Source organism: Erpetoichthys calabaricus, chromosome 14 (assembly GCF_900747795.2).
Source record: "Erpetoichthys calabaricus chromosome 14, fErpCal1.3, whole genome shotgun sequence".
Classification (NCBI taxonomy): domain Eukaryota; kingdom Metazoa; phylum Chordata; class Cladistia; order Polypteriformes; family Polypteridae; genus Erpetoichthys; species Erpetoichthys calabaricus.
In genome coordinates, this window is record NC_041407.2 from 64,188,633 (window position 1) to 64,211,058 (window position 22,426).

General features: G+C 39.4%; 1 protein-coding gene and 1 long non-coding RNA gene across 4 annotated transcripts in view; one reads left to right on the plus strand and one right to left on the minus strand.

Annotated features, from left to right (window-relative positions):
- Positions 1-15,187, minus strand: part of LOC127525859 (uncharacterized) — a 127,407-nt gene extending 112,220 nt beyond the window's left edge. For all 3 annotated transcript variants that reach the window (XR_007933433.1, XR_007933432.1, XR_007933434.1), the window contains exons 1-2: positions 15,036-15,187; positions 4,953-5,204 (exon numbers count right to left, since the gene is read on the minus strand). This is a non-coding gene — a long non-coding RNA (uncharacterized LOC127525859). The remainder of the gene's footprint in view (positions 1-4,952; positions 5,205-15,035) is intronic.
- The window catches only part of LOC114664543 (histone deacetylase 1), a 681,169-nt gene that overhangs the window by 451,588 nt on the left and 207,155 nt on the right, over positions 1-22,426 (plus strand). The window lies entirely within an intron of this gene.

The window sequence follows — 22,426 nt, forward strand, 5'->3', positions numbered from 1 at the left end:
GGGCAGACACTGGGCACGCTGGAAAGACTATACTCCTCGGCTAGTATGGGAATGTCTCAGTATTCCTCCAGAGTAGTTGGAGGAGATGGTGGGGAAAAGGGATATCTGGGCTGCTTGGACTATTGCCCCTACAACTCAGACCCGAATAAGCGATAGAAAATGGGTGGATGTACTGTATGAATATAGAACCAGCTATCAAATGTGAACAGTACTGCAGTTTTCTCTCATTTTTCTATGATTAAATGAATTTTTCAGTGCGGTTGTATTTTTGTGGGCCTCGGGACCATTAGATCGACGCATTAGTGAAACCTACTTTTCCTTACCTAAATACATACAGCTTCTTTAGTCAGTCATTCAATGAGGACATGTAGTGCCCCATATACCCAAAACTGCATTATTAAATGGGGTCTTTGCATTTTGAACCCAAACTCTGTTTCACTTCACTGGGTTTAATTTTACAGCTATGCAGTCATAGAATTTTTTGTTAAAAAAAAATCATATAAAAAAATTAAAAAAGCAGATTAAATGGGAGTTTCTGAGTACTACATATATATATCACTAATAAAAAGTAATATTGCATGTAACTACAGGAAAGCTAATTGAGTTAAGTCAAAATAGCCAAATGGCAGTGAATAAAAGATTGGTTATAATGAAAGTCTGCCATCACTCTGGCCATATAGGCTAAGCAGTGCAGAAACCAGTAGATTGAACCCGAAATTCAGAAGAAAACTCAAGCCAACATTTAACTGAAAGATTTTTTGTAGTGGAAACATGAAGTCATTATAGCAGAAGTCGTTTCCCCATGAAATGCAATGACTCCTTAAAATTTCCAATCACTGAACCCAATGTGGGTACTCCCCAATCCTTAAAATATTCCATTCTCAAACCACTTAATCCTGCTGAAGATTACACTGGGAGAAAGACTCCGTCCCTGCAGCCCTGGGCTCATGTAGGAATTATATCACTTAACCTGAGCCAGTGTTAAATCACCAGAAGTGCACTTCTTTAGGGAGGGGTAAGAAATCCAGAGGAGGTAGAGAAATTCCCACACAGAGAGAACATGCAGATTCCATGTGGGATTGAAATAAACCCAAGGTGGTAGATTTGTGAGGTAGCAGTATCAACTCTGCAACGTACACACTCAGCGATGGACACGATGAAAGACTATTAATTAATTATTCATACGCTCACCCCCAAAAATAACAATAATAACCACTGTCAATTTCCATTTTAGATGAATTATACAAACCTGGAAACACTTGTTTGACACATTCCACCTATATCCAGACATCTTACTCCTGCATGGAGCAATCTACATACAGTATAAGGAAAATGTAATTTATCTTTAAAATGAATGAATCTTAACTTTCTATATTCCACTGGATGGACTGTATTTTCAAATGGGTTAATTTTCACTCTTTTGTTTATATCACTGTATGTTTTACTGCTTTATTCCTCTATTGTAATGCCTATATATGGAAACAAAATTTAATTAAAAATAAAAATAATTTTAAAAATGACTAAATATTTAGTTTAAAAGTCACCTATTAGACGTTATGGTTTTTGGAATGCCGTTAAATACTTGGGATCAACAGTATATAGTAACAGTGAGTGTGGCAGAGAGGTGAAGAAGAGAGTGCAGGCAGGGTGGAATGGGTGGAGAAGAGTGTCAGGAGTGATTTGTGACAGACGGGTATCAGCAAGAGTGAAAGGGAAGGTCTACAGGATGGTAGTAAAACCAGCTATGTTATATGGGTTGGAGATGGTGGCACTGACCAGAAAGCAGGAGACAGAGCTGGAGGTGGCAGAGTTAAAGATGCTAAGATTTGCATTGGGTGTGACGAGGATGGATAGGATTAGAAATGAGGACATTAGAGCACAGGTGTTGAACTCCGGGTCTGGAGGGCCGCAGTGGCTGCAGGTTTTTATTTTAACCCTTTTCCTACTCAGTGACCAGTTTTCACTGATAACTCCTTTTCCCTTTATTTTAATAGCCCTGTTTTTAAGGATTCGCTCCTCTAAATTGATTCTTTTCTTCATTAAATGGCAGCCAAACAGAAATGAGACGTAAAACGAGCCAACAGATGACCAGCTAAACTGGGGTTTCAAACTCCAAACAATTTCACTCCAACCAGTTTCTTAATGAGAAGCTGATTCTTGCTGTTAATTAAACCTGTTAATTAATTCCATGGCTTGCTGCAGCCATCATTCTGCTACAGCAGACATTTCCCAAACTTTTGATTTTCTGTTTCTGATTATTGACCTGAGAAATCAAGCTTACCGAGATCCACACCTTTCTTTATGTTCAGATAATGTGGTTAGCTGGTCACCCATTTGCTCATTTTGTGTCTCATTATTGTTTGGCTGCTAATTAAGGGAACAGAAGGAACTAAGGGGTCTGAATTGAGTTAATTAACTTAGGCAAAAGAAGGTCACTAATTAAGAAGATGGTTAGAATGGAAACCTGCAGCCATTGCGGCCCTCCAGGACCGGAGTTCGACACCCCTGCATTAGAGGGTCAGCTCAGGTTGGACGGTTGGGAGACAAAGTCAAAGAGGCGAGATTGCGTTGGTTTGGACATGTACATAGGAGAGATTTTGGGTATATTGGGAGAAGGATGTTAAGGATAGAGCTGCCAGGGAAGAGGAAAAGAGGAAGGCCTAAGAGAAGGTTTATGGATGTGGTGAGAGAGGACATGCAGGTGATGGGTATAACAGAACAAGATGCAGAGGACAGAAAGATATGGAAGAAGATGATCCGCTGTGGCAACCCCTAACAGGATCAGCCGAAAGATCGGACTTTTAGAACTTTCTTTTAAAAAGTCTTTATTTTTCTGCATATGCTTTTTGTGTGTCTTAATATAGCAGCTTCTCATGATTCATGCTTTTGTTGCTTTTAATGGCACATTTCAAATCGGAACTGCTCTCCCATCCTCAGCCAGTTTCTAACTTGCACCCACCGGCTCCCCATGATAAACTGGAAGAATTATGGATTGATTTCCCATTGGGAGCTCTCTTGACTGAGTGTATTGATCATGTAAAAAGCTCTTTATTTATTTGCACTAATGAGTGGTGAAATGGTGTTTAAGAAGGCTTGTCAATCGGAAATCCTCCAGTGAGCCCAGCGGTTAATGTCCTATCTTGAGACAAAGTGCATGTAAATAATGGAAACCGGCTCATCTAATCTACAGATAATGGAAGAATTTGTTTAGTTTTACTTGATATTTATCATTCTAATCTCTAAAAGGACTATTCAGGTCTTAGATTCCATATTAAAGCTTTAGTTAGTAAAGAAGAGGTTGAACACTTGGCACTCACCAGTTTTCTAGAACTACTCAGATGTTTTATAGAGCTATAAATTATAATCATTCAAGTTAAATGTGTCATTAGAGTCAAGCATAGCCATTATGCAATGAATTAACAGATGACTGTCTCCTGTCCTACCCAGCAAGTGACATTCTTGAAAAGCTAAATGATCCCATCATTAGACCTGCATTTGTGTTTTGGCTGTTCGTTTAGTCGTAGGCGTTGGCACAGAAGCTAAGGCTGATGGCACACTGGTGTAGTGTTGATGTCTCACGCCTTTGGTTCCATTTTCAGTCTTGCACTCTAGCTGTTTTTTAGCTCTGCATGTTCACTCGAGTTCACTCTCACTTCATTTTCTGCTCCAATTACAGTGCAGGCCGTGAACAAGCCACTGCCATAAAATCTGCATGAACAAGATTGTATTTACTAAATGCGGAAGTATTATTTTTATGCATTTTACAAAGCTACTGTTAGCATACAATTTCTGCACTGAAATCCTGTTTATGTACCATTCCGATATTCTGTGGGCTAGTGTCACAAGTCATGGCATTGTGTGTTTTAAAGGAGTAATTTATTTATTGATTTGAATGGTCTTTAAGAACTGTCCGATGGCTGAACCCTCATTGGTTGATGGTGCACATGTGTGATTGCTTCAGTGAATTGCTGGGTAAGCAGCAAAGCAGAAGGAACTAAGGGGGTATAAAAGACATAAAGACAAACTGAAATAGAAAGAGAAAGATCATTCAAATGAGAGAAGAACATTTTGGTATGTTTCTCTAGTGGAGAGGTCAGGATGGGCAGCATCGGTTCTGCTGGGCTGCAGGAGGGAGCAGGACCGATAGGCATTGTAGAAGTTCTGTGGCACAACAATATTAGAGTTTGATGACTGACATTGTGAAGGAGCAGATAAATATGGAGAGTGGCCGCAAGAACATTGTGTTGGAATACTGGATCCAGAGCTCAATGACCTGAGTGTGTAGGGCAAAAAGCTAAAAGATCTGCAGGCACCAATAGACGTGGCAGATAGTGACATGGTGGACTATGCAGGAGTGATCTTGCAGAGAAAGTGGATTACATTGTGGATGGGTTTCCTTGGATTTTATGAGTATTTCTTATTGCATTCCTGAAGACCTTGGTTTTATGTGCATGATTTTTAAGGAATATTGATTTATTGAGTGACTGTACACTGTATACATTTTAAATCTTTGCTTTGAATAAACTCTGCACACCTTTGAACAGCAAAGGTCTGTTTGCATCCTCACTTGCCCTTGTCCATCTTGTTAATGAACTACTAGATGTCCCAACAGGGGTTGAAGCCAATACCTATTGGCAATGGGGAATACCAGATAGGTGAAAGCCAAATCTGTTAAACCATCAAATCACAAGGCTGTACACACTCTTATTTGCACCATCTGTAAGCCACCGTTAGAGAAGGTGGAATTCCATTAATCTGTTTTCAAACCTACTCAAAGCAATTCAGAGTCTCATGGGCCAAGTCTATCTATCCCAGGAGCATCGTGCACAAGGAGAGAACCAAAGTACTCTATGATATGCTCTTGGCTGGCATATTAAGGTTATTTATATAAAAAAAAACAGCTCATATAAATGATCACATTAATAAAGGAATTTGTTAAATTGTGTACTCACACTAGGGGATGGTGTAGGCGGCAGCAGCTTGGATAGAGACTGGAATGTACATCAGAGACACCTGTGTTTCCTGGCAGAATCATAAGCTGTCTTTGTGAAGTCCTCCAAGTGGTACCAGAAAGGTGGGACCGTTGTGGGCTCAGCCAGTAGTCCTTCAAGCCCAGACGAGGGGTTCGAAAGCTCTCCAACACCACCCTGACCCTCTCGCTGTATTGGTTTCTTCTTGAGTCATATATGTTGACTCTTGGCTTACTGCAGGAGAGAATGAAATGGTTAAAATAACTCTACCAATATGCCCTATCTATCTATCTATCTATCTATCTATCTATCTATCTATCTATCTATCTATCTATCTATCTATCTATCTATCTATCTATCTATCTATCTATCTATCTATCTATCTATCTATCTATCTATCTATCTATAATAATAAATAATAATAAATTTTATTTATATTGCACTTTATATCTATCTATCTATCTATCTATCTATCTATCTATCTATCTATCTATCTATCTATCTATCTATCTATCTATCTATCTATCTATCTATCTATCTATCTATCTATCTATCTATCTATTGTGGCATGCGGCTGGGAGTTGTACCCAGCCGGGACGCCCAGGAGGACCGGAGGAGGGCTTGCACCTCCTCCAGACCACGAGGGGGCGACCACCCTGGTTGCTTTGGGGACCACGGGTAGAGAGCTTTGAAGCTCAGCCCTGTAGGGGCCTGTGGTCACTGCCAGGGGGTGCCCGGATGCCTTGGGAGCCCTGGACTTCAGCACTTCCAACACACCCGGAAGTGCTGGGGGGAAGAGAATCAGGGACACCCTGACACTGCCTGTCTGTGTCCTGGGCTCGTTCCACACTATCTATCTATCTATCTATCTATCTATCTATCTATCTATCTATCTATCTATCTATCTATCTATCTATCTATCTATCTATCTATCTATCTATCTATCTATCTATCTATCTATCATATAGTATATAGTGCCTTTCATATCTATCTATCTATCTATCTATCTATCTATCTATCTATCTATCTATCTATCTATCTATCTATCTATCTATCTATCTATCTATCTATCTATCTATCTATCTATCTATCTATCTATCTATCTATCATATAATGGTCACTGGAAAATGTGAAGCATGATTGACCAGCTGTTCAAGTTTAGCTACTGGGAACTATAGACTGGGTTCTTCATCAAAGATCTAAGCTCACAGCAATCAAAAACCAAAATGCTAAGCCAAATGTAGTCAAAATCAATGTAAGTTTTCAAAGCCTAAACCAAAAAATCCTACTCCAATTTTTACATTTTTTTTTTACAAAATAATTTTTTGAAATATGTTTATAAGCCTTTCCCTTAATGTTTGTCAACATTATTTACAAAAGTGGTTCAATGACACCAAGGGCCTTGAGCCATTTGACAATCAACAAGGTCAGTTCTGTGAACAACATGATGTTACCCTGGCAAATACAATACAAAATGGCAATAGCCACACCATAACACCAAATAAATCTTGTCTTTGGCTAAACTCAGTCTGCCTCTGGTGTCTGTACAGTTTGTAATGTTTCAAAGGACATTAGTAAAGCAAAGAAAATTCCAAAAATGCTACGTGAAATCACAAAACAGAAAGCCTGAGAAGAAGCCTAACTCCTGTTACGTTATTTCAATTTTATAGAGCATGTGTGCTTTTGTGTATTTTGTAAAATGTGAATTCTGCTCCTGAGGTTTACTTTTCATTTTGGTTTAGTTGTTGCACCGTTTATTTTCATTCACGTCTTGTTTTTCTTTGTCATGTGATCACGATCCTCATGCCGATGACATCATGGAAGTGATGCTATAAATATGCGAAGGCCACGTTTTACAGTATGTTGTTTCATCGGCAGATACTCCACATTAAAATGTTCTCTTCCAGTTTAGTTAGCTGCCATTAGGCCCTGATATTTCTGTTTTTAGTTTTGACTTAATTTTGCCCTCAACGTCTGAGTAACGTATTGTCCTTTTCATTCTGGTTGTCCCATTCATTTTTGATCTCTCTGTTTTGCCGCTTTGCTTCACCTGACTATGTCTCTGTCATGGTTAATTATCTCCTGGTTATCTTTGACTTCTCAGAATGATCTTTGAAAGTGAACTGTGTTTAATACCAAGGAACTGAAAATACAGATTGTAAAATGAATGAAACAGAAAAGAGTTGGCGTTGTAGGGTGGGTTTAAGGAATCTGAAGTATAAATAAGAAATCAGGAGTCAAATTTTAGCAGGCAGTAAAGATTCTGAGAATTCTGGGTAGTGAGAAGGGCAGAACTAAATGGTCAGGTTTGTTAAAAGGGTTTATACTATAAATGACAAGTTTCTGGGTTAATACATCTTTTCAATAAGACAAGGTGGACAGGGCCTCTGGGGTTAGCACTGCATGATGTCCACATGATTTTGGTGCAGTGACTAAAGCAGACCCTCATGACACCCCCTGCTCTCCAAGAGGAGACAAAGAATAAGCCAAAATGTCACCATTGTAAAAGATAGAATTTGATATTTTTCAAGTCAAAATTATTTTTTCACAATTCTTGGTATAGATGTATTTGTCATGGCAGTTGTATTCTTATGTGAAGATTTTTTTTTCTATAAATGTTATAAGATGTTGTGCCTGTTCTTACAGCTTAAAATGGGATCAAATGTGAAATGTGAAACAAAAGGTTTAAAGCTTACCAAATATGTCCACTTTCAAGTTAGGAATGGGTATGAATATTGATCAGACCTTTGAGATTGCACCAATAATGTAAATCAGGGTATCTAGGACATTTTAAGGAGAAACAAATGTGAAATTCTGCTTTTCTAAAGCAAGTCTGGGTCTACCCTTCAACTCATCATTTCAGTTTAACATGCTCTCCAACCAGAAGTAGTTTAATGTGCCACCAGCCTTGTGTAAATTCCTGGGCCACTAGCCCTTTGGCATCCTTGGGCAGCATTGCATGCTTCCATCCAGATACCACTCTCCCATGTTCGTGCTGGTGTGCCCTTTCCATACCAGTCATACCACACACAATGCTCAAACACTGGCATGCTGGACCATTCCCAGTGTTAGCGTAGCTGTTTCCCCTCGAAACCTAACTCTGAACTCCACTATTATAGTGCTCTTATTGTATATTACATAATGTCTTGCCAGCCTGGCATCAACTCATTATGCATATTTCTTGACCTTGGAATTGGACTGGAGGATAAAGAGGAGACCCAGTACCCTGTGGCATTCGGACTTTGGGTCTGCTGACACAGGATGTTGGCTCACGTACAAAAAGAAACATTATACAACCATAGGGGTGATACTGGAAACCAGAGATGCATGTGAGGACCGTAAAGGGATTTAGAACACCAAGGTGTCAGGGTGTGGATTTGGATTTCAACTTCATTAAAATGTTTTCATTCACTCCAACATGCTTATTCTAATACAAGGACAGAATGGGGCATCAGCGAACCACTGTGCTCACCAAAAACTTAACTGCATGGGCATTTCAAGTTGACATATGCAATATTGACTAAGATGTCTGGCCAATGTGCAACATGCTGCCACTCTCAAGCACCATGATCAGTAAGTATTGCCGGTCATACGTGGTCCTTACCTCTAAACCTCAAGAATGGCCTATTGGAATTGGCACTCACAAAGTAAAACGACAATAAAAAGTTAACCCTGGTGTATTTAATAAAGCATCCATGGTCTTTTGGTACTCTTAAAGGTCTGGAGACTCTTATCTGGCCCATGTGGGTGTGAGTGTCTGCAGGAGTATGCCCTTTGAAGGACTGGCATCCAGTCTAGGACTGGCTCCTGCTTTACACCCAGCGTTGTCATGATGCTGAAATGGTTTGAGTGACTTTGATGATGGAGGAAATCGTCCTAATAATGGAGCATAAATGCACTGAACTTAATGTACTTTACAATTTACTGCCATACAGTACTTAACATTCAGGTCATCGAGTTTGGGAGATGTTCTTTTTTAATTAAAAGTGCCCAGCACAAATCTGTAATTAAAGTCTCTGACATCACGATCTTGGCGGCATTGCTTTTATTAATAATGGATGATGCCAGGTGGCATGTTTGTAGATTAGAGCACATCCATGGTGTTTCTGTGGGTCAGTCCAAGTTAGGCTTGGGTTTCAGGTTACGTGATAACGCCGCCCTTTGGCGTCTGTCATTAGCAGGGGGGAGAGATGCAGGTCTTTTTTGGAAGATCACCACAAGCTGTTGCTGTTAGTAGAATTTTCCAAGGTTATTTTTTAATTATCCCTCAGGGGGCTCAACAAATCAGGCTTTGAGAGGCGCATTTCACTGTCTGCTTCTGAAAGAGCACAAGGAAGTGTTCCGACATCTGAAGATCAGCAGATTGTTTGCATTGTTCTTCAATTAGAAGTGACTTTTTCCACATTTTCTGCACGCTCTTTTGCTTTCTGACTAAATCGGTCAAATCAACAAAACCTACGACTGATCAGAAGGGGTATATTTTTCAAACCGGCTTTGGTGTCGAATGTGACAACAAATGTGAAGCACTGGACTTGGTCTAACTGGTCAATTTGTAAAGATGGGCTGCCTTCATCTGCAATGCACACAACTGCTTTTATGTACCTGATAATAAAAAGAACACAGCTGGAAGACCAGGGGAAGCCGTGAGCTTTTGTTTGTTGGCACAATTAGACTCTGCTATTGGCCAATGGGACATTAAACACTCATCCTTTGTGTCGCATTTCATATAAAAAATTAACAAATCCGTTAATAATTACACATTGGCATACTGTTTGTAAAAAAAGAAAACTTTATTTCATTCTTCAAATCCATAGATTTAATTTAATTGAATTTAATATTCTATAGCGCTCTTTGCTGAATACAGTGCTTGCATAAGCATACAGCTATGATGAATAACAGAAATCATCACAGCCTACTTCATATGCATACTAGAAAGCACAAATTACATTAAACACAGCAAAACAGAGCAATTTCAATCTGATTAACATAAAAAACAATGTAAATCTGCCCATTCTGACATTTTCAATAGAATTGTGGCTTGCTTGTCAGATTTTTATATTATGGATAAAGTATCCACTATATATGTCTCTGTGTGTGTGTGTGTGTGTGTGTGTGCACACCAGGTGAGCGTGCATGCATTGTGTGCTTGAGTGTGTGTGCATGTCCGGTTCCTCCAAGCAATCTGATTGGACGGTTTGGCTCTGGACTGATTGGTCAGTTTGGCTGCATTGACTCAGTGGTAGGGACGCTCAAACAACACTTTAGGGGTGTGAAGTTCAGTTCCTGATTTTGATATTTTTTTATTGTTAACAAAAAGGATTTAAAAGGGAGCATTTCAGTGACAAGTAAAATAGATATTACCACACAATGTTGAGTTACAAAATGCTTACAAGGCACAACCTGTGTCACCTTCAAAGACTGGAAGTATTTGCAAGATTATGAATGATTTTTTCGCAGCTAGTAGCCAGTCTAACATTGGTGGTAGTCCAAAAGTGGACTGAAGTGCCTTAGGACAGGCTCTGAGAAGCAGACGTTCCAGGAATGCAACCAATGGGCAAGAGCGGTTACTGAGGAAAGACTTGGAAGAACGCTGAGGGTACACATAGGGCAAAAGATATTAAATACTCTAAAATGAATTCTAACCTGTCTTAGACAGGTAAGTGGAGCCAGCATGAAATAAAGTTCCAGAGGGACTGCACTAATCCACTGAGAGAGGTAAGGGACCAGAGAGGATGATGGGTAATTTTTTGATTTCTCATTTCTCAGTTTTCATATTACTCTTTCCTTTATTTACTTAATCCAAATTGGGATCATGCCAGAGGAAATCAAAGACTAATCAAAGACATGTTAAAAGAACATGGAGAATCTACACAAAAGGTGACCAGGGTTGGGCTTCAAACCCAGTCTCCTCAAGTGGAAATATAAGCATTTATTACAAAATAAAAATAAAAAAAAACGAGCAGCCTATTTTATTTACTAGAATACTCAGAGCCAGTTTAGTATGTTAGCAGACTACAACAGTGCAGAGCTCCCTGGAGTATGCGTTGTATTTATACGCATGACACCATCTGAACTGGCACACCTGGTAAAGGCTTGGCAGCCAAAATGTTGAATTTATAATATTTTTTTACATTTTTCTATGTTCAGGTAACCTTCACCTGTTTTTCCTTTTGCAGAGGCCTTTACAGAGTGTTGCTGGGAAAGTTGTCTTTTAATGTGTAACTTTTAAGCATAATCAGATTTAGACTAAAATATCTTGTAAAACTGTATGACATTTTTAGCTCGATTTTCTAAAAAAGATATATTGACAGGTTTAATCCAAATGTTTACTTTTGTTTCCATCAGTAATATACAGGTTGGCTTTACTCACTCTGCCTTTTGGGACTCAGTGTAAATGACAGATTGCATTTTTTTTGAGTCCTTTGTAAATATAATATTGCTTCTAAAGCTTCTGTGGAGTACCTTAGAATGAAAGTTGCAATAAATATAATGTATTTATCTGTGAGCGTTGTGGTGTGAGACGGTACAGTGGGCAGCTTTACAGCCCAATTTGATTCCTGGCTGGAGTCTCTTCTCATGTTCACTTTGTGCTTTCTCTCACACTCTAACAACAAGCCCTTGTGGATCCTTTCATAAATTTGCATGGTGTGCTCCTGATTGCATCCTGCCACATAAATGGAATTTCAGCCAATTTCACATCCACTTTCATATCCATTTAATGGACAGCTGACATTAGACAGTAGGTTTGTATGAGCATTTTTGAAGTTTACATAAGTTTATTCCATGGTTGCACAGATTAGGGCTGCTGCCTGATGATTTCAAGAAATTGATTCAAATCCCAGCCCGGCCACCATTTGTCTTGCTCTAGTTTGTGTGTTTACTTACTATTCTCTGGGTAGCTTGGCTTAAACTCTTCATCTCAAAGACGTGAAGGTTAGATTGGTTGTTAGCTCTAAACTCATCCAGAATGTGATAGTTTGATTTGCCATGGTCTGGTGCCAGATCCAAAGTTCCTGCTCTGTCATGTTCTGTCTCTGGGTTATCTGTAGCAACAAGGTGATCCTGCCGACTACTATGTAGAATTCCTGTGTCTCTTAGGCCTCTCCAGTTCATGTGAATGTTCATGTGAATGATGCCAAATTGACAATTATTAACCTCTAGAATGGAAGATCACCCTGCGTGAAATGGTAGTACTTAGATATAAAAAAGTAGAATGAAACTGATGGAAAGTGCAATGGGATCCCACAGAGCATAATTTCTAATTTAATTTTCTTTAGATTAGATTACATAAACTTTATTAGTCCAAAAGGGAAGCATAGATGGATAGAGCAGGAGAAACATAAAAGTCTAAGATCCAGACTGACAGGGTAAAAAATGCAATCAATCAATAAATAGATAGATCAATAAATAAATGTGCATTATGCAGAAATTGCAAAATTAACTTAAAGAGTATAAGCATTTAGTTTTGGACATTGGGAGGAAGAAATGACTTGCCTGATAGCAGTGGGCAGAAAAGACCCTCTGAGGCGCTTCTTAGCACACCATGGTGGCTAAAATTGTTCCAGGAGAGCGCCTCCTGGAGGGGATGGTTGGACTTTTTCATGGTGGCACCGTAAACTATTTTTTTTACAACAGCTTCCAATGTATCCAGGGTTCACCTGGTAATAGAGCAGGCTTTCCTGAAAAATGTTTTTAGGCATTGTGTGTCTTTTGAACTGAAGCTGCTTCCCCAGGAGACCACAGTGTAGAACAATGATAACGGCGACTACATACCGGTAGAACATTTCCAGCAGCTTTCACATGTTTCTGGATCTCCTTAATCAATTTCCGTGGCTTCTCGTGTCATCCGTTTATTGCAACTACATTACAATACGATTTGAACGTACTGATACCTGTTTTGGTAACCAGCACTGTGCTCTTCAGAAATCCAGAAACAAGTTTCCTTGACTTGATTATAATTATAAATGAATGTAGTGCTCTGGACCACACGCTTTAATGTAGTGATAAGCGATCACCAAACGAACACATATCCTGAATTATTACTCTAAAGGATTTTTTGACAGTTGTACAAATGTTCTTCTGAAGCAGTGAATGTGGCACGAGGGACAAAGGCGTATTGATTGAGTGCTCATTTTCTAGTCTACTATCACTTCAAATATTTAATGAAACTAATGGAACAGCTTCAATCCACTGTCTCTATTAACTGTACACAGATGATGGCTTCATTAGTGTGTTTAAGTTCACACAGCAGCAATAGCCATTGCTCTTTATGGTCTGAAGTATTCTGTGCCATAGTGATTAGCACTGCAGCCTCGAGCTCCACAGTTATGGGTTCAAATCCCAGCCTAGTTACTGTCAGTGTATGCATGGCTTCATCCCAGTGATGAGTAAAGGCTAAATTGAGTAAGAGTGAGGGTGGATGTGTGATAAAGTGTATCATCCAGTAGAAGAGACATTAGTGAGACCATTAGGGGGTGTTTACCCTGTGCGGGGGTGCAGGGGGCAGAGTGTTACAAAATGGTGCCATCCTTTGGAGGAGATGTAAAACTGAGCTCCTGGCTCTCTGTGGTCATAAAAGATCATAAAGAGTAGGGTTTTTCTCGATTGGCTAAATTGTTCTTTACATCCTGGTCATTCTGGCCCCCTAATCATTCCCTGTCCCTAATTGGCTAACTATCTTTTATACCCCTTCACATCCTAATAATTAATGTGTTGTGAGTGTACTGGTGCAAAACGGCTGCCGCCACATCATCCAGGTGGATTGCTGCACATTGGTGGTGGTTGAAGTGGCTCTACCCTCTCTATGTAAAGTGATTTGAGTGTCTTGAAAAGCACCCTACAGATGCAATGTCTTCTTCCACTTCAGTGCCGGTTGCTGCTTTGTGCCCAATGTTGCCTGACTGTCCTTTGGGTCCCTGTGACTCTGAACTGGAAAAAGCTTTTTTGAAAAATGACTGAATGAGTTAAAGTAGAGATACACTATATCTACTAATAATTATGAAGGAATATAATGATTGATACCGTTTGCAGCATTAATAACCTTCCTTTTTTGAAATGTCTGGAGTGTACATTATTACATTTGCTGTATAATGTGTTATCACCAGTCCATGTTAGTTACTTTATCCCGTTGAATGGAACTAATGAGGAACCTCAAAACAGGAGGTCTGAGGGGTGCTGATTTGAATTTGACTTTCATGAATTGGAAAGGCGGTCAGTGGGTACTTCATAAGAGAGCCCAGCAGACTGTCAGTTAAGCCATCCCACTGAAAAAGGGAGCATGCTGTATGTGATGCTAAAAATGTGAGTCTCTACGCACTTTCTAATACAAAAAAGCTTCAGATTTACAGTACATATGCTTCAAGTTCTTCAATTCCAATTATCATCTTCACATAATTAAGTTCTTAAATCCCAATCATCATTTTCATAATGAAGGCCTCCGTGTAATCTTTTGCTTCAATGTCCCTCTCCCTCCCCAACACTGCAGTATTTCTCAGATAGTTTAGGGCTCTCATAGTCCTAACATCGGTGAAACATCAGGCTTCCAGCCAAGTGAGCGTACTGCTAACACAAAGTGTATTCACTTTTTTAAAAACTTGCAGCCTGTTTCAGGATTTTCTGTAGTCAAAGCCTATCAGAGTAGCACTGGGCACAAAAGATGAATAAACCCAGTACCAGTACACCGTGGGGCAAATCTGTGCCCACAACCAGACTCACTCACAGCCACTCACTGAGCAACCTGATCAGCATGACTTGCTGATGTGCGAGGAAACTGAAGTGCATGGACAAACCCCTCAAGGACATGTAAACACCACAAAAACAGATGAACTGATGTCACTTAGCCCACACACAGCTCATCCCTTCTTCATTAATACTAAAGTTGCCAAAATGATTATTATTTATTTGTTACCGGTCATTTTCAATGGCACATTCCGGACAGTTTTATTTGGGGTCATAAAGTCAGCACATTTCATTATAATGTATAATATCGTTACTAAAACATAAATACTCGAGTTTCACAAAAACTGCAAAGCTCTATACTCAATCCTAAACTTAAAAATGACTTACCTTAATATGTAATTAGCAACATATAATGAGGTTTCAGGAAACATTCTCCTCCTTCTCATTCCTCTCTATCCAGTCTGATGTAGCAATGGTAGCAAGTATGTGCTGTGTGTCCTTGGCTCAAGTGTTTAAATACTAAACAGCGTCTGAAGACATCCAGCTCTGGGACTAGAGAATGGCAGGCCTTCCCGACCCTGAAGAAAGTGAATACTCCCTGAGCAGTGGTGAGACAGACAAAAAATAGAACAACTTGGAGTCATCGACAAAGCAGGGCCGTACAATAACACTTTGGAAATGTCCAAATAAGGCCACCATGCCTCTGTGCTCTGTTTTCAAATAAAAATCAATAAAACTGAGCTTTATGTATATAATCTGATTAAACAAGAAAAGCTCAAAGGTGAATTGCACAATATTTTGAAATAATAATAATAAGTAATAATAATTACTTACAAATCCATTGCTTACCTAATTTTAACCAATTCTCTCCCCTGTTTCTTAGATAAAGTCTGCAACTATTCTGGAATTGACAATTCATTTAGGATAAGTAACCATTGAATTCATTGGCTCCATTTTTTTATCTGTTCAGCAAAAGTACAGAATCCAAAATTTATAGGGAGCCAAAGTCTATCCAGAACACCAGAGTAGAAAACAGAGGACCAGAGTGTGCCCTCCTGATAAAGAATTGTGTTTTCATGAGATAAAGAAATTCAACCTAACCTTCATCCATCATCAAACCTGATCAATCAGACTCAGGTCATGGAACCAGAGTCTGTCCCACCAGCGGCGGAATAAAGTTAAGAACTAAACCTGGATGGATTGGAAGCTGGAGTGACGGGAAGAAAAGGCACACAAGCACTGGAGAGAACAAGCAAAATTAGCACAGTGACAGAGATTTGAAGCTCAGGCTCAGAAGGGACAATGCTAACTACCATGACACCTCGTCACTTCTGCTGTATTTGACCACAGTTTACATTTGTAGGTCAATTTTGGAAGTGTATGATCAAATTTAAATTATTCCCAGTTAAGGAATTGGTATTAAAAGTGCTTCTATAATCAATCAGTCCATTAACTGTTTCTTTTAGGTCTAGTGGAGTGCGCATGCAGTACACTGCCATGAATCACTTTGGTGTTTTTGTTTCATTACAGATCACACTATTTGGTCTCTGAAATATGAGACAACTGTTTTCGTTCAGAGCTTTTAGTGCATGATGCACACTTTGGCTGCTGTCTTACAGCTCCATTTGTGAAGATCTGATATCGTCATCAGTATGTTCACCCTCTGACTTAATCCTGTATTACATGTTCAAGCATGACATTTACAGAATACTTGAGATGAACAAAGATGGACATCTAAAGCCTTGGGGAAGGAAGTGATGTAAAGTTATTAAAGACTATGTTGGACTCAAAAGGTCTAGACATACAACCAGTCACTCACTGTGGAGAAAAAGACAAATGTTTTCATACCATTTAATGCATATATGCTCACCCTCACCTACCCTACAGGGTAATAATAAGCAGAGATAAGAAGAAGAATCCATTTATTGATGAGGATATCAAGAGCATTGCTGGTTGCACAACACAAACATTGAGAACAACCTTCTTGTCGTTAGTCATGAGATGGCTGATGAATGAGGAGTCTTTTAAAAGGACCACTGTTGGGCGTGGCTGAAGGGGGGTAGGCCTTTTGGGTCGGTGACACTGAAGTAGTAAAGGAAGCCATCAGGCATGTCATTTCTAACCGTCTCCAGTGTCCCCTTTGATTTAACCCTGGTTGGCTCGATCAAATGATCACAGCCCCCAACTGAATAGATCAAAACATTCAGAACTACAGAACCTTTTAGAAAAACTGGAACCCAAACCAGTTTTAAGTTTTAAGGCAATACTTCCATTTTATTTTAAAGCAGTGAATTATAATGGTGATTGTTAAATGTTCAATTCATCAGATAGTTTCCTGAATATTCATTTTTTTCATAGAGAGTTGGAGCCTGTCCAGACTGCATTAAATCCGTAGGGTCCTGATCTGTCTTACTAACAATTCAGAATTTCACTTTGAACTAACACACGTCTTTGACATGAGGTAGTAAACATAGAAGAACCTCACACAGATACTGGAAGAGCAAGCAATGTATACACACATAAAGGGCTACAAGACCACTACTAGGCTCATTTATTGACATCCACATGTACTTAGATCAGGACAATTTAGAGTTGCCAATGTCCATACAATGTACCGCCTGTAGTATATGAGTGGAAAACAGAGTACAGTGGATTAAGAAATTATTCACACCCTTCACTTTCTGCACATTGTACATTTGTTTTTTTCATTGATAAATTTGCCAGTTTTGCCCATCTTCATTCAATAATCCATAATGACAAAGTGAAAACATGTCTTCAGAAAACTGAAATGTCTCATTCATATAAGTTTACAAACCCTTTGTAAAAACCCCTTTGGTAGAAATTACAGCTTCGAGTCTTCTTGGATAAGTTTCTCAAAGCTTTGCACACCTGGATTAGGGCAGTTTACCTCATTCTTCCTGGCAGATATTTCAAACTCCATTAGAATGGAGGGGGAACATCTATAAACTGCCATTTTCAGGTCTCCCCAGAGATGTTTTATGGGGTTAAAGTCTGGTCCACTCAAGGACAGTCAGAGATTTGTGTCGAAGGAACTCCAGAGTTGTCTTGGCTGCTGTATGCTCTGAGTTATTGTCATGCTGAAAGGTGAACCATTGACCCAGTCTGAGTTCATGTGCACTCTGGAGTAGGTTTTATTCAATGGTTTCTGTGTATTTGGCTCCATTCATTTTCCCCACAGTTCTGTCCAGTCTCCCTCTTCTTGCCATTGAGAAGCACCCTCATAACATGATGATGCTGTCACCTCCATGTTTCTTTGTACGAATGGTATTAGGCAGGTGATGAGCAATGCCTGGCCTTCGCCAGACACAGTGTTTGGAGTTCTGTCCAAAGAGTTACATTTTTGTTTAGTCAGACCAAAGAATCTATTCCCTCCAGTCTCAGAGTCCTTTAAATGCCGCTAGCCTCTCTTTTATAAATGCCTGATTGATGGAGTGCTGTTGAGATGGTCATTCTTCTGACAGGTTCTCCCATCTCAGCAGATGACTTCTGAAACTCTGTAAGAGTGATCATTGGGCTCTAGCTCACCTCCCTAACCAAGTCGTGCCTTGCCTGGTTATTCAGTTGTTTTGGATGACCAACTCTAGGAAGAGTCCTGGTGGTTCCAAACTTCATCAGTTTCGCCATTATTGAGACTGCTGTGCTCCTGGGAACACTCAAAGCTTTAGAAATGGCTTTATCCCCATGCCCCAATTATTGCCTCATCACAATTTATCTCCAGAGGTCTACAGAGAATTCCTTGGACTTTATGGTTGGCTTTCTGTCCTTACATGCAGTGGGAATTATAGGACACTAGCAAAATACCCACGCTTCGCAGAGGAGAAGTAGTGTGTTAAAGAGGTTATGAAAAAGTAAAGGAAACATTTTAAAAATAACGTAACATGATTGTCAATGTAATTGTGTTGTCATTGTTATGAGTGTTGCTGTCATATATATATACACATACACATATATTATATATATATATATATATATATATATATATATATATATATACATAATATATATATATATATACACATAATATATATATATATATATATATATATATATATATATATATATATATATATATATATATATATATATATATGGTTGAAATAGTTTACTGTCAAATAAATGCAAAGAGTACACGACACGTGTTTCGCCCTCATTCTGGGCTCATCAGGTGTACACACTCCACTGCATTCCCTCTCGGGAATCGAACCTCAGACGTCAGCGCCAGAGTTGAAGCCCCTAACGTTGCGGTCAGCAAGTCGGCTAACATCCGCCATGTGCCGTCTTTCAGTTGCGAGAAGCAGATCATAGAATGGTTGAAATTGTTTACTTTCAAATTATGCAAAGAGTACGCGACACGTGTTTCGCCCTAATTCTGTGCTCTTCATGCGTACACACGCATTGCATCCCCTCTTGGGAATCGAATCTCGAACGTCAGCGGCAGAAGTGAAGCCCCTAACGTTGCGCTACGGCGTGTGGTTCGTTTATACCTCGTGTCTTCTCATTAAACTTTTATCTCGCGAATATGTTATTGCAATCCGCAGCGGGAGCGTTTCTATAAACTTAATTTAAACTTACGTTTTACACCGTGCTTTGTTTCCCTTATGAAGATGCTTGTATGCTTCACTCGCTCGCTTCTTATTGTTTCGCTCCCTTCTAAATTGTTTAATGAATTTTTTTTTCTTCGCTGTTTGCGGCTCTTCCTTCATTTCTCCCTACTGCGTTCACAGTCTTTTCATGTGATTACGTGGGAGGCGTGATGACGTGACACTCAACTCCGCCTCCCACGGCCATCGAGCTGCCGTCCATTACAGTATATTGTCAAAAAAGAGGTTCCAGTTATGACCATTACGCGTTGAATTTCGAAATGAAACCTGCCTAACTTTTGTAAGTAAGCTGTAAGGAATCAGCCTGCCAAATTTCAGCCTTCCACCTACACGGGAAGTTGGAGAATTAGTGATGAGTGAGTCAGTCAGTCAGTCAGTCAGTCAGTCAGTCAGTGAGTCAGTCAGTGAGGGCTTTGCCTTTTATTAATTAGTATAGATAGATTCTATACACAAGTGTGTGCCTTTCTAATTGACGTCCAATCCATTCATTTTGTCACTGGTGTCCTCCAATCAACTTCTTGGCACAACTCAAGGAGAAGTAAAACAAACAGGATGTACCTGACCACAATTTGGAGTGCCACAGCAAAGGATTTTAGATACATTCACAAACATGTCTGAAAAAATGTTTTCCCTTTGTAATTTTGGGTTATTGAGTCTAGATTGATGGGCAAAAGCGGGAAATGTATCCACTTGAAATTATATCTACAAAACAAGAAGTGTGTACTCATTATATAAAGGAATTGAATGTGAACACAGGGAGAAAGTGGAAATGGCATGCATGGACTGTCATTTGAACTTAAGTCTTTGAGGTGTATGACATCACAAAATGGGCTCATTCCATTCATGTTCATACCTGCTTAATCTAAGTCATGGCCAGTTCTGTCAGAATTTGGTTTAAACCAGAATGTCAGTCAATTGCAGGGCCCACTCCCATATACACTTACAATCACTCATACTGGGCCAATGTAGATTCATCCATGACTTTGAGATATGAGAAGAAATTTAGAGTAATATGACAAAAACTAACAGGGTGAACATGTGAACTCCTCACAGATGGTGGGTGAACCGATGTTCTGAAGTCTGAACACCACAGCTGCTTGTGGTATTTTTTGTGATAGTGCAAAGATAAAAAATAGAAGTGCAATGATCCTTGTTGTAAATAACTGCTTCCTTTCTGAGCTTCTTTCAAATCCAACAAGGGGAAATGAGAGCAGGACAGAATAAGAGAAACAAAAGTGACTGGTCCACTGGGCACCTGGCATTGCAGTTTGAAACAGTCCTAGAAAATACATACAGTAAATGCACAACAAAACAAAGACATATAATGAGCAAAATGCAGGCTTTTTGGCACTGAGGAAGCACCTGTAAAACATAGACTGGGAAAACAAACACATCTGTACTACAGAAAAATAGATGGTGTCATTTCAGGGACATCCTGATTCATGAGCACAATAAATATGACATATTCGGTTCTTCCATGACAAATTCTGCATATCTTAACTCCAACAAAAAATGTGAATGCTTGCAAAAGTTTCTTTAAAATGCACATTTTGCAATTCAATTCTTAATTGTTGATGACATTATCAACTGGCAACAATGAATAGAACAACAAATATAAAACACTTCTCATTAAGGATATACACAGGAAAAAATGCATACACTTATGACCTGTGGATAAAAACTGTCCTTGAATTTCATAGTGTTGATGACTTACACTTTACCAGAATGAAGAAAGGTGAAAACTAACCGTGCAGGACAGCCAAGGTTTTTAACAATTACCTTTCAAGGACAGCATGTGTTATGTAGGTCATGAACATAAGAGAGCTGAGTCAGTATTATTGGGTTGACTTCTTCACACAAGTGCTTTGTGATCTTGGGGTGCGCAGCTATTGTACCAAGATATATTTATGTATTTTTGTGTATTTTATGTTTTATTGTCGTCTTTGTATTATGTTTGTTCATATTTTTATGTTATTTATATTAGTGCTGCTGATAACTTGAGGGTTTCAGTATGTCCTGTGACTTTAAATGTGCCTCCATTCCTTGCACTTTGTGGGTGGGGCCATAGGGGGTGTGGCCACATTGACATCACTACTCCTGAGCCCTCCCCCTGGTTATTTAGGCCAGAGCAGAGCTCAGGAAATCATTGCATTTGAGTCTTTAAGTTTGGTAAGTTTTCTTCCTAGTTTTTCTGACTTTTTTAAAAACATTTTTCTGCTCCTCTTTTGCAATTACTGTTACTAGATCACGTGTTGGGATTTGTTTGCTGTGGATTGCCATGTTAGACAAATTATTTTGTCTTTTCTTTTTCTCTATTGATCATTTCTGCTTAATTTCCAATTTTCTCTAATAAAATCGTTTTATTTAAAAGATTCTTTTGCTTGCTTATTTCTATATACGGCAGGGGTTTACACTTACCCCTTCTTGTGGGGCTTTTTGCATATTTTGAGTCCTTTTTATTATTCTGTCAGCTTCCTATGTTTGGGTCCTGCTAGGTAAGATGGACTAGGTTAGCCTTTTCAGGACTGGTGGCTGTGAAGCTCCCTGCTGCTTTGTGGCTGTATTCTGGACACCTCATGCCCATTTTGTTATGTTTATGAGGACATGTCCCATAGTGCACCTGTAGACACTACAAAGTTTCTATTTTGTGAAGCATGTGCCGATTAGATGAAATTTACAGATCGTGAACATTTTTTTTAGTTTCACTGTCAACCTTGTGATGCCTCGCCACACTTGGACTAATATATTCCATTGACTTAAGCTATCCGAGTCGTCCTGACATCACTGGAGTGTGGTCTGTAAATCAAAAGCACAACAAGGCATGAAGAGTTAGGCCACCAAAGGTTGATTGAACCCACATAAATAATCAACACTATTTAACTGATCATTGAAAAAACATCTTTCCAGAGTTGAGTCTACAGCTAGACTAACCCATGATAGTGGTTATGAGATGTGTGAGGCAGAAGAGATGCATCCAGGTGCATGGGAACAAGAAGTGATGTCACTTATCAGTCTGCCGCCGGTTGCTGGATCTGCAGATAGAATGAGAGGAGAGGCATTAGGTGACAGTGCCAACCCTTGGCATGGAGTGGTATTACCAGTTGACAAGCCCACAATTTGGCTCCCAAATGTATATGTGTGACAGGTCACATGGTA